Below are 13,894 nucleotides of genomic sequence, written 5' to 3'. Positions count from 1 at the left end.
CTTTTTCAAAAGCTTTTACAACGCCTGAATCAGAACACGACTCAATAACACGTAAGATGGAACACGTCTGATGGGAGGGGTGTTGCCTTCGTATAGGTAGGGAACGGAGGCAAGATAAGTTAGGGAATGATGAGACTCGCATGCAGTGTGCAAATAGCAGATGAAAGGTCAGTGAAAGTCCATCAGTGTACATCCGACGGCATCGTCTGGTCATCTTACAAAAAGACAGGAAAACAGAAAATAGCAGGTCTCTACTGTAATCACACCAGCTCAGTTGGGATCTTACATCATCCTCAGCAGCTGCTGTCAGTGGCCATTATACGGTGTGTGTGTGCACGTGCATGCAGCTGTGTGTACGTGTGTGAGTGCGTCCATATCTTGGAGGATTAATATTCTGAGGTGCATTGTGTCAACCACTTGCTCCATTTTTTTTGTCCATCTGGCCATCAGTCTGAATGGCATATACTATTTGTAAGCAGTTTTCACATTGGCAACAATGTTTAACTCATTGCCTTATCAAAACATGGAATGATTTCACATTGGCACCAATGTTTACCTCATTGCCTTATGAAATCATGGAATGATTTCACATTAGCAACAATGTTACCTAATTGCCTTATGAAATCATGGAATGATTTCAAATTGGCAACATTGTTACCTCATTGCCTTATCAAATCATGGAATGATTTCAAATTGGCAACAATGTTTACCTCATTGCCTTATCGAAACATGGAATGATTTCACATTGGCAACAATGTTTACCTCATTGCCTTATCAAATCACGGAATGATTTCACATTAGCAACAATGTTTACCTCATTGCCTTATCAAATCATGGAATGATTTCACATTAGCAACAATGTTTACCTCATTGCCTTATCAAATCATGGAATGAGGTGAAAAAAACATTCACACCCCTGCAATTCGATTTTTTTGTGTGAACGCCACACTATGTTGGTTTTTACACGGCTCAGCAGCAAAAGGAAAACAGCTTATTGATGTCCCCCAGAAAATCCCCGAAGCCCCTCCATGGTTTATGAGACCACTCGATCTTGAGACCCAAGCTAACATCTCCCTGAATGGCGATGCTGGAAAGAGCCCACATGATGTGGTATATTGTTCAGACAGGCTAAAGATTTAAGGGAAATGTATAACCCCCTCCCCCACTCCCATTCATGCGGGGGGGGGGGGTCTGCATTGTGGGGGAGATAAGAGGTTGTTTATAACTGGCCTGCATCTTGGGTGATCCATTCAGAAGTGGATAGCTCTCAGTACAGGTGTGAATGCACCCAATAATGCGTCTTGAGATCCGGTGAGGCCCGTGTCCACAGAGCATTTGAAGTGTAAACACACATGTCCCGGGGTGCATTGAAGGACCGCCAAGGCCTCGTCTGGGTTTAGTTTTTTTGCTCCCCCCCCCCCCAACTCGTCTGTAATCTCTGACACACATAATGCTAATTGACGGCGTATTAAAATGAGGCTCGAGGGAGCAAGGACGTCTCATTTTGTGAAATGCCTTTTGCTTCGACTCCTTTCTCCAACATTTCTGTACGTGTTTCGCTGTTTATTTACGTGACTGTGACACGCGCCGCGGGGAGGGTTCACGATGGAGGCAGACACGGTTTTGAGCTTTATTTAATAATGCCTCCCCCCCCCCCCCCACGGGCTGATACCCTGCTCTCCCACAACCCACGCTCCCTCTGCTTGCAGCCGACACCACACCCCGCTACCACAGTGACGTACGAGTTTATTTGCATATAGAGCGGGGAAATGAGATCCGATCACAAGCGGTCACTCCAGTGGCATGTGGTGACGCGTTATAATGCCAGGTGTGAACTGACATACTTAAGAGCTGTGCACTGTGCTCGGATCCCCCAAGGCTGGATTACGGACCGGACATGCCGGGGCGAGTGCCCCGGGGCCCCGGACCACGAGGGGGCCCCAAAAGGTCAAGGGGTGTTGTTTTTGGCGTATAGTAGGGATCCCCAATCATACCCTAAAAGGGACGGTTGTTCCAACCCTGCGTCGCGGTGCAGGGCCCAAGTGTAAGTGGGATGAAGGCTTCGCAGTATGTTTGCAGTGCTGTGAGCTGCTATTCTCCTTCTCTGTTTGTTTTGTGATTCAAAATTGCGTTGTACTTTGTCGTCGCCATCCAAATCCCGTGCAGATTGGCGTAGCGTCGACTACCATGTTGGCTATTTGCATTAGTTTCACATTTAACAATGTTTAGTATCGTTTGCGTAGCATAGCCAATCTGACGGGGCGGGGGGGCTAATGGATGTGCATGCCCCGGGGCCCCCTTGGTGGGTTAATCCGGCCATGGGATCCCCCGAGATGCATGTTAATGCCAGGTGTAAACAGTCGAAGAACCAACCCTGGCTCACCTGGAAGGTGACAGGTGTGAGGCGGGGGGAGGGTGAGTGGGGGGGGGGGAGACTAAGAGTACGTCTATCGCCATTTTACAATGCTGCGTTTGCAACCATTCCCAAATCCTCTGTGAATAGTACACACTGCCATTGCATATGAAACCAATCATTGGTGTGGGTCCTTATGCTACTGTGTCGTTTATAAGGGTGGGGGGTCCCTGCAGTCAGCTGAGACTGAAGAGGTCCCTTAGATGAGTGATGAAGCGGTTCTCTCATGTCCGGATGAACTGATTCAACTTTCTGTGATTTTCCATACTTGTATTACTGAGCATGCAAAAGAAAGAACCTGAATACGGTTTCTGGGAAAAACCCCTGCTCGTTTAGGAATTCACTTTTATTCCAGTCTGGTTTAATTTGTTTACTCTTAGCAACGCCGAACAGCCACGTTGTAGCCTACTTGTCATAGCAGTTTGGAAAATGAACGTATGCCTCCCCTCCGCTACAGCAAGAGACTGACTCCTCATTGTTCTCTCAGATGCTGCCCGGCGAACATGCTCCGGATGGGCTCAGAACCAAGCCTCCGCCAGAACTGCGGCGTGCCCTCAGCAACAGGAAGTGAGTTATTCTCAATGAGAGTTTTAATTTACGAATAAAACAAACAAACAGGCAATTACGCTTGAATTTGTTTGCCGACGCTCTTGAGGCAGGGTACGATTACATCAACTTTTAATAACCTCGAAGCTAGTTGTTCATTCATCATAAGAACTGGGCTAATGTGGTGAAAGCAATGGCCCAACCTTAACAGTTATCTCAATACAGCACTTTAAAATTGTCTCATAAATCATTAGAGGAAAGTGTTTGGTTTGGCCAGTGTTGCACAGTTTAAATTGGTGAAGCTATCACTGAGCCGGTCCCCGTTTGAGTGACAATGGTTCAACTTCAAATTTAGCTTTATTGTCATGTGTATTAGATTACAATGAAACTCTTATGCTCTGGCTCTCTGCCTTAACACAAGGGACACAAGGACAAAGGAAACAGGGACACACTTCTACTACTACTACTACTACTTTTGGCTGCTCCCGTTAGGGGTCACCACAGCGGATCATCCGTTTCCATCTCTTCCCGTCCTCTGCATCTTCCTCTGTCACACCAGCCACCTGCATGTCCTCCCTCACCACATCCATAAACCTCCTCTTTGGCCTTCCTCTTCTCCTCTTCCCTGGCAGCTCCATATTCAGCATCCTTCTCCCAATATACCCAGCATCTCTCCTCCACACATGTCCAAACCATCTCAATCTTGCCTCTCTTGCTTTGTCTCCAAACCGTCCAACCTGAGCTGTCCCTCTAATATACTCGTTCCTAATCCTGTCCTTCTTCGTCACTCCCAATGAAAATCTTAGCACCTTCATCTCTGCCACCTCCAGCTCCACCTCCTGTCTTTTCATCAGTGCCACTGTCTCCAAACCATGCAACATAGCTGGTCTCACAACCATCTTGTAAACCTTCCCTTTAACTCTTGCTGGTACCCTTCTGTCGCACATCACTCCTGACACTCTTCTCCACCCACTCCACCCTGCCTGCACCCTCCTCTTCACCTCTCTTCTGCACTCCCCGTTACTTTCGACGGTTGACCCCAAGTGTTTAAACTCACACGCCTTCATCACCTCCACTCCTTGTATCCTCACCACTCCACAAGGACACACCACCAACACCCCCCCCCAAAAAAATAAAGACATTACAGACCTACACTGACTATGTACACAATGAATTCATGCGTCATATTCACAATATAAAGTACACGATATAACACAACACATCAATGTAGGGTGCACATAGGTGAATCAGCTGTTCAGCAATCTGACTGCCTGTGGAAGGAAACTGCTGCTGAGACGGGACGGGTGGTGTGAGATTTGATGTTCCAGTAACGATTTTTAGATGGAAGGAGCGAGAACAGAGCGTAAGCATGGTAGCTGGTGTCCTTAATGATGTTTTTGGCCTTCCTTCTGCAGCAAGTGGTGTAAATTTTATGAAGCTGTGGTGGTTTCATGTTAATGATTTTTTTTGCTGCTGTCTTCACAGTCCCTTTGAAGCAGCCTGCAGTCCTGAGCTTGTCAGGTTGCCAAACCACACTGTGATACAGCCTGTCAACACACGGTTGATGGTACTTTGATAAAAGTACTCGTGCCAAAAATCTCAAGACACCTCAGAAAATACAACCTGCCGTGCCTTCTTTAGGATGCGGTCGGTGTTGAGAGACTGTGTGAGGGTGCCTGTGCTGTGCAAACCCAGAAATCTCAAACTGTCCGCAATTTCACGAGATGATCCGTTGATGGAAATAGGAGTGTGCTTTTTTCTCTGATCAGGAATCAGGACTCGGGAACAATTTCTTGTCATTTCAATCATGTCAACATGTCTCCCGGCCCACAGCAGTGCAACACAAAAGACACAAACACACGTCCAAAATTCCCCGAAACGACACCACCGAAAACACAGAAAAACAGAGCAGATTTTCATATGCTTGTGTACATGAAATGAAATGACGCATAGCCTTCCTGATTCCTGATTCTGTTATAAATGCTCATAATGATGAGCTCCAAATCCAAGACAACGCCCGACAAAGCACTGCGAAACAGCAGCGCAGGAACGGCGTACCAGCGCCAACAAAAATTTAAGATTTGAGATTTATAGGAATTTATCATTCCTTTATCGTCATTTCTAAGCGCTCGCATACATTGAAGCGACATTTGTCCTCTGCATTTAACCCTTCCTGTTGTGCAGCGTTGACCTCCGTATGGCTCACCTCCATTTCTTTGGTTTTCAGTACGAAGGCACAGAGTTCCCACTCCTGAGTTACGAAGTGACAGGTGACAGCCATGTACGCCTCCATACTCACCGAGGTCCACATGTCCACTGTGAAACTCAAGGCAGCTGAGTTTTGAACGAGAGTTAGATGTGGCGTGTTAAATACTGGGGCGTTTGGGTACAGTGTAGTCGGGCTCCATCTTCGTTAATGGGTCTCATATTATCCATAGCAATGAACTCTTCAATGGCATCTGTTATCTCTCCCCTTCTTTTCTCCGTTTTTGGTTTTTGGAACTGCAGGGCCTGCTGTGTAGTTTTGGGTGTGGTTGAGGATGCTGATGGCTGGGATGCACCTATGGACAGGTTATTATTAGGCTATGTTTATTATGACGATAATTGCCTTAACCCCAGATGTTCCCACATTACTCCTTGTTTTATTTTAACTATTCGAATCATCCATCCATCCATCCATCCATCCATCCATCCATCCATCCATCCATCCATCCATTATCCAAACCATTTATCCTACACAGGGTCACGGGGATGCTGGAGCCTATCCCAGCAGTCATTGGTTGGCAGGTAGGGAGACACCCTGGACAGGCCGCCAGGCCGTCACAGGGCCATCACACACACACACATTCACACCTAGGGACAATTTAGTACAGCCGATTCACCTGACCTACATGTCTTTGGACTGTGGGAGGAAACCCACGCAAACTCCACACAGAGGACGACGACCCAGGATGACCTCGAAGGTTGGACTATCCCGAGGCTCGAACCCAGGACTTTCTTGCTGTGAGGCGACCACGCTAACCACCGCGCCACCGTGCCGCCCCTATTCGAGTCAGTTGCAACTATTTTCCAAGGAAATGAAGAGGACGTTTTTTTATCACGTGTAACATTGCTGTTTAAGTGGTGGCTAAAAGCGTCATGGCGACTGGAAAACAGCCATTAGCTAAGCTAAGTTTGCTAGCTAGTGTGGTCCCGGTTTTTTACTCCTCACAGCATTCAGGTGCTTTATCATGCTTGTTGTGCCGCCGCGGTAGGCCCAGTGTCGCCCCACACAGTGGCGTAACCAGGAATATTTTTGTAGGTGGGCCTGAGTGAAAATGGGTGGGCCTGTGACAGGCCAGGCCCACCCGTGGTTACGCCCCTGGCCCCACAGCTGAGGTCTTTGGCATTTTGTCTTCCCTGTAATGGCCAAGGTGAACTGAAGCATGGCGTCACCGCTGTGAGCGAGAGAGGGATGTCACGCGCCCAAGCCGAGATCGTATATAGCCCCACATTTTAACAGTGCAATGAAAAAGTACAAATATCGTACAAGAATGGGCTTGAAAAATGTACTTTGCAGTTCGCCTTTATTGATAGCCTACATTTAGCAAAAGAAAAAACAAAACAAAAAAAATATCCGATTCCCAAAATTGAAACCAAATACCTACCAATGAATAGATATCTGAATAGTTGGATATTCGGGTCCAGCCCTACGGGTGACATGTTGGTAAAATGTATGTAGCAGAGGTTTCAGGTTGCAGAGGTTTCAGGTCCCCCGCCACTATTGTAATGGCCTCGGGGTGCAAGTTCTCCTGCTTGCTGCTGGCTCCGTACGGTTTGTCCAGCAGTTAACGACAAGCAAGGAACTCCCCTAGGGGAGAGAAAGGTCTGCACCTTATTGTTAGTCGCTGGCGAATAGGACTGAGAAACTATTTCCACGTCAGGGCACTGTGAATTGTTAATAAGGGAGCACACAACGCCTCCCTTTATCTTGCCAGTGGAAGGGTCCATGCGGTGCACAGAAAAGCCCCGCGGTTGTGTAGCTCTATCGGGCGTATTAGGGCCCAGCCAAGTCTGTGTAAAGCACAACACATAACAGTCCTCATGTCCCTTTGAGAGCTTATAGGGCGGTGAAGTCCATCCAGCTTGTCCTCGAGGGACTGGACATTAGACCGCTGTATGCTGGGAATTGGGGGGTGGGGGTGGGTAGGACGCCGTCGTAGCCTCGCCAGGGCTCCACCTTGTTACCTCGCCTCTGGCAGTGCTGTCTGTAGCCGTCACGCCATGGTGGTACCTGTCTGTTGTCGGTAATCTCTCCTGGCGAGTCCCACAACTTGCAGCTGTTGGGGACGTCTCGTCTTACGTCCAGTAGTCTGACAGTCAATCATAGGTCATAGTGGAACACGGAAACACGCAACAAAGCCAGAACAGCTCATAGTGAGTCACCAGAGTAAGGCGCCGTCTTCCACCTGAGTTGGTTGCTGACCTTTACCAGGGGGTTGGCGTGCTGGAAAGGTTGCCACATATGACTATATTAGGATCTCGATCTGAAGAAAGGGGTGGGTAATATTTTGAGCGGGTCGTGAGCTCTCACATTCGGAATAAAAAAGAGCAACAACCGCAGATGTTTGAGCACCCTCACTCGGGTTATGAGCGAATACCTCCGCGGCTGGCCGCCGTCTCATAAGACAACACGATACTCTCGACTGACTTGGAGAAGAAGAAAGAAAGACCAGGTATTAAATCAATATACGCTTGGTGGAAAGTCGGTGGGTGGGTGGGGGAGGACGATTATAAAAAATAAAAAAAGGGCTTTCTGCTTTGTATACAGAACCTCTGACAGATTTCACACAGGCGAACTACGTGGCTCAAAATGGCTCAGAACTTTCCAGGAAAGAAGGATGTTTTGTTTTCCTCTTCAAATGACACGTGTGAGAGTTGAAAATGAACTATTTGAGGCATGTCATGCCACGCACCTGCTGATACGCACTTGTGGTGTAATCCAGTTCTTTATATATAGAAATGGCTTGGGCTCTTGTGGCTGCAGAGCCCGGAGGTTCCCCATTCAGTATTACTGCACCGTGTCACGGGTGCGACCGGGTACAACTCAAAGTGAGCGATGGCTCGGTACCAGCCGTAAGGTTTTTACGCCGCAGCAGGTTGAATTATTATGGTCCATAAAAGTTTAATGGGACTGCGACGGGCCTGACGTATAGAGGAAGGGCTGCCTGAGGCCGCCGTGTGCCCTGGTCATTCCTTCGCAGCTGTCTCGTTGTTGGTAGAGAGCGGAGCCTGGTGACTGGGCAGGGAGGAGGCCGTGCAGGAAAGCTGACTGGACGCAACTGTTGAGGGTTGGGAGTTTGACCCGGCAGCTGTGGCACGGTGACGTACCCCTCGGATCACGCCGATGAACGAAAGCACGTCTAGCTTTCCCCGTTTCTCAGTGTCTTGTCATGATAGAGCACACTTGGTAAAGAGCCATACGTTACTTTCTCATCATCCGCCGCTGAGGGCGTTGAACGATGCATCCTCAGAGTTCAACTGGAGTGGAAATGAGCCTACTGCAGCACACAGTTCACATTTGGCCCACTCTCCAAGCCGTCCCTGTCGCTGCGCCACCCCCTCTGCCGACCCGGGGAGGGCTGCAGACTACCACATGCCTCCTCCCATACACGAGGAGTCGCCAGCCGCTGCTTTTCACCTGACAGTGAGGAGTTTCGCACGGAGCCGCTGAGTGGTCACGTCATTTTTTTTAATTTTTTTTTTGTAGTTCGTTCAACTCACTCACCACTCAGGCATAGGCGGAAACCGCGTGTGGGCGGGGGGGGCACGACCCCCCCCATCCTGGGAAAAATGTGATATATCCCCCCAATACTGAGACCAACTTTGTGACGTTCCTCAATGGAGATTCTTTTAGACGAGATCACACCATGCTTGTCGTATTTACGAAAACTGCACCCATACAGTGTACAGTATCATTGCCACCTACTGGCCTTTCTTGGTATTGCTGGTTGTACATACAAATACCTGCATACACGCTGGACTGATAAGGAACGCTGCTATAACTATTAGTAGTAGTAGTATAATGATTTAAACATTTGAACAAGTTGGGACAACCCTTAATTATACCTATCAATTATCTTGTAGTAGTAATTATGGTTCCTCAATATACATTTAACATATTACAACGTAGGCAGTGTGTTACAGCACTGCTGTAGGGGGGGACGCAGCGCGTGGGAGGCTCACGCCACCCCCCCCCCCACAGTTCCCCGTCCCCCCTGAACGGGCGCCCCGACCAACCAGAGGAGGCGCTAGCGCAACGACCAGGATAACATACCCACATTCGGCTTGCCACCCACAGACGCGACCAATTGACGGGGATTGGAAGATCCTCTCACTTACCTGTGACATCCGGGTATTTCCGTTGTTTTCACGATGCTGTGCGTGACCGAGTTGAAATGTAAGAACATTAGTTCAACTCTCCAGACCAGGAAGTGTTCAGTCACAGCAGCTTTCTGCAGATCTTTGCGACTGAAAGGCTGAACTGTCAAAGTCAGTATTCAAAATGCAAGGGAAAATTAGGCAACAGTGACTGATGGGCATCTTAGAAATTATCCCTAAGAGCAACTGATCTGTAGTCAAAAGCCTGTTTTCATGTGACATCCACGCTGACACGTTTGTGGCGTATGAAACATCAGAGAAGTGAAGTATTCTTCCCATCAGCGCAACCGGTGCATCTAGACAGCTATGTGAAAAAATCAGGAAATGTCAAATTGGCAAGAACATACAATTTGGCAAGGTCAGCTGGAGTTAACAGTAATGTCTCACTAGTTTGAGTATGTTGGTATAGTTACTGTATGACCGGTGGGAGTTGGGAGGCAATGCACATGACCCTTGACATTTTAGTTTGTCAGCCATGTCATTTGGCTAACTAGCCTAAAACAGGGCAATAGTGCACATATATCTACTCATATATTTTCGTAATGTGTGTGTGTGTGTGGTGTTAGTGTGTGTGTGTGTGTGTGTGGTGTTAGTGTAGATAGCGGGACCGAAAACTAAAGCACTTATGATCCTAATTCTTTTTGGAGGTGGTAGGTATTGTCTCAGAGAGTAAGGGAAAAATCCCAGAAAATTAAAATTATGCATAATTATGCATACTTATGCAAAATATGCATTTTTCTAAAAACGGCTAAAAAACACTTTTCTGGGCATTTCAGATGATTCTGAGCATCTTTGATTTTTTCACCTATATAAAAAAAATGGGACAGAAATGTTTTGGCATTGTGCAGAATATATGCATTTTTGCAAAAATGCACTTATGATCCCATTTTCTTTTGGAGGTGGTAGGTATTGTTCCAGAGAGGACCAGAAAAATAGCAGAAAATTAAAATAATTCTAATAATTATGCATAATTATGCATAATGTGCATTTTCTAAAAATGGCTAAAAACCACTTTTCTCTGCATTTCAGATGATTCTGAGCATTTGGGGGGAGGGAGTTGGAGTGGGGGGGGGGTTTAGGGGCAGGGGGAAGGCGGTTAGCTGGCAGGATGAAGAGGAGGGAGATTTAGACGGGTGCATAACCAAACCGCTACATTGTAGCGGGGTTCCTCTAGTACATATATATTTTGTGTGTGTGTGTGTGTGTGTGGTGGGGGGGGGGTCATGCATACGTGTCAGCAATGCTTACTAATAAAGAATATACATTTCAAAAGCCATGCATCAAAAGAGACACAGATCTTGCCAACCCCGCAACATAAACTGCGTTTCCAGATGCAGCCACAGTAAATAGCTTATTAGCCCACAAATCATGGCGGCCGTGCTGACATTACACAGCAGCTAACGGTGGCTCATCCATTTGTAATTGCCAGTAAAGCCCACGCCAGTGGTTCTCAGACGTTAGCGCTGACCTTTCCACCAGCCCTTTTGAACAGGTTGTGACACCTACCGGATCTTGACATGAGGCGACCTCTGCGTTATATTTTATTGCTGTGAAAAAATCTGCAATATCTCAACTGTCCAAGAATATTCTGAGGGAAATAGCGCCACGTTGTTTTATTTAGAGGATGTGGGTAGCATATTTCCTCTTCCCCCGGTGTATTTTTCTGCAAGAGCTTCTCAGTCTGACTTGTGCCACCTCACATGTCCATTCAGAGGCGGGATATCACAGCCTAACCTCAGCTGCTCCAGTGGTAGTTTTGCGGTGCTGCACAGCTGGATATATGCAAAGTCAGATTTTGAATTGGAAAGAAAATAAAAGCGTACAGAACAAAAGTGGAAGCAATTTGGAAGTCCTGGTTTCATTTTCAGGCGGCACGGTGGCGCAGTGGTTAGCGCGGTCGGCTCACAGCAAGAAGGCCCTGGGTTCAACCCTCCGGGGTTGTCCAACCTTGAGGGTCGTCCCAGGTCGTCCTCTGTGTGGAGTTTGCATGTTCTCCCCAAGTGTCTGTGTTGGTTTCCTCCGGGTGCTCCGGTTTCCTCCCGCAGTCCAAAGACATGTAGAATCAGCCATACTAAATTGTCCCTAGGTGTGTGTGTGTGTGTGTGTGTGTGTGGTGGGGGCTGTGATGGCCTGGCGGCCTGTCCAGAGTGTCTCCCCGCCTGCCGCCCAGTGACTGCTGGGATAGGCTCCAGCATCCCGGATAAGCAGCTTGGATAATGGAATAATGGAATGGGTTTAATTTTCTCACTCTTGGTTTTAGGAGCAGGTACCTGCCATGGGGCTGTGCAGCATCGATGGCATGGCACATGTCGAGCTGCAGGGTTTCATGCAAAACAGCTCTATATTGGTTTCCGAAGAACAGGGTCACAATATTAATTTCCTTTTTTAAAAAAACAAGAAAAGCGTGAGACGACCACATCCATGAAAACACGTCTTGTTTTTGGTAACAGACCCACATCAGCTTGTGTAATACCCAGTAAAGATAATTACCATACCATCCCAAAGAGTCACATACAAACAAATGTCCTTTTTGTTATCTTCTATAATTGACGTGTTTAAGACAACAATTCATCCACAAGTACCCAATTTATTAAAGCAGTTGTGGTTGCTGGTTTTACTGGTTACTGTTAAGTAGGGTCTGATGATGATGATGATGATGATGATGTTAAGGTGGACGTTTCAAGAAGAAAATAAACAGTAGGTTTTACAGGTTTTATATCTTCACTAAAGCAGCCAAAAGCAGCAGAATAACAACGAGTTTAAAGAAGTTGTTGCTGGGGCGTCCGGGTGGCGTGGCGGTCTATTCCGTTGCCTACTAACACGGGGATCGCCGGTTCGAATCCCCGTGTTGCCTCTGGCCTGGTCGGGCGTCCCTACAGACACAAATGGCCATGTCTGCAGGTGGGAAGCCGGATGTGGGTATGTGTCCTGGTCGCTGCACTAGCGCCTCCTCTGGTCGATCAGGGCGCCTGTTCGGACGGGAGGGGGAACTGAGGGGGGGGGGTAGGCTAATCCTCCCATGCGCTACGTCCACCCGGTGAAACTCTTCACTGTCAGGTGAAAAGAAGCGGCTGGCGACTCCACACATATCGGAGGAGGCATGTAGTTGTCTGCAGCCCTCCCCGGATCGACAGAGGGGGTGGAGCAGAGACCGGGACGGCTCGGAAGAGTGGGGTAATTGGATGGGTACAATTTAGGAGAAAAAGGGGGGAAAATACCCCCCCTGAAAAAAAAGACGTTGCTACCAATCACAGATTAAGGTTGTTGAGGACCATTAAGGACAATGTTTCCCGGTGTGGGAAGTTGTCGACGCGAACTTACGTGTGCGGCGGCCTCACCCAGTACCGTCCATGCAGTGTCTTTGTCCACGTCTGCTTCTAAGTTTGTTTTCTCTTCGTTTGATGGCTGGGAGAGCTGGCGCTGGATTGGCTGGGAGAACTTGGTCTGCTGCGTCCTGTGGGCCCAGGGACCACGTCCCTGATCAGAGCTGTGCCCATAGAGGTAACATCAAGGGCGGTCTGACAGGATGCAGAAGCGGGGCAGGCTAAGCTAACTGCTAGCCCATGCAGACCGGCAGTTCTGACAAGTCATCCTGGCTGGCGTTCCCTGTCTGGAAAGTGGAATTTTTGGACTGTGTTGCAGTGAGTGGACTGTGTTGTTAACTGTTTTTGTGTTTTTTAGTTTGTTTGGTTTTTTTTTTATTTGTTCTCTGTTTATGTATTTTTTTGTTGGTGTCATTTTTGAGAAATTTGGGACGTGTTTTTGTTTCTTTTGTGTCGCACTGCTGTGGGCCGGGGGAAACGCAATTTCGTTTCTTTTGTGTACGCAAGTACACGAAAGAAATCACAATAACTTGTCCCTGACTCCTGAGCATAACTAAAACTCAGAATCAAACCTGGGGTTTTTCAGCGGTGGTGAAGGGGCTCTCATAACAGCACAGTAACTGGGATTGAGAGCGGTCAAACACTACTGCAGTTACCGCATACTGATCAATAGGTCACTTCAGGACTGTAGCTGCTATGGTGGTACCAGTGACCCCTATGCTGCTTGCTAAGGTGCCACATTTTGCAATTCTCATACCCCATTTTGGAAGGAAATTCTTCATGCAAAACACAGTATAGGCAACAATCATATAAGCGGGTGATCGAACATATCCTGATGATGGTTGGCATTATTTTATCGGTACACAAAGATCTTGTGGAAATGTGTGGAGCCAGATACTACAGTGCAGTCAGTGTGCCTTTACTTTTGAAAGTGTTTGATTAATGGGCCTTTGCAAGGGATATCGATCAGTGTTTCCAAAGTTTTCCTCTCTGCAGATATTCTAACAGCCGTTCCTTGAAAGCCGGGAGAAGGCGTCTGTGCCTGAACAATTACAGTATGGCGTAGCCTCTTCTTGAACCACTATAATTCAAGCTTTAACAATATCTTTCATCATACTGTGGGTGTTGCACATTAGTACCAAATGATAAAGCTTTACGAGTGCAAGGTTAAAATAAATGTTATTCTTCCTGG

Source organism: Lampris incognitus, chromosome 10 (assembly GCF_029633865.1).
Source record: "Lampris incognitus isolate fLamInc1 chromosome 10, fLamInc1.hap2, whole genome shotgun sequence".
Taxonomy (NCBI): domain Eukaryota; kingdom Metazoa; phylum Chordata; class Actinopteri; order Lampriformes; family Lampridae; genus Lampris; species Lampris incognitus.
Note: the sequence above shows the minus strand (reverse complement) of the source record.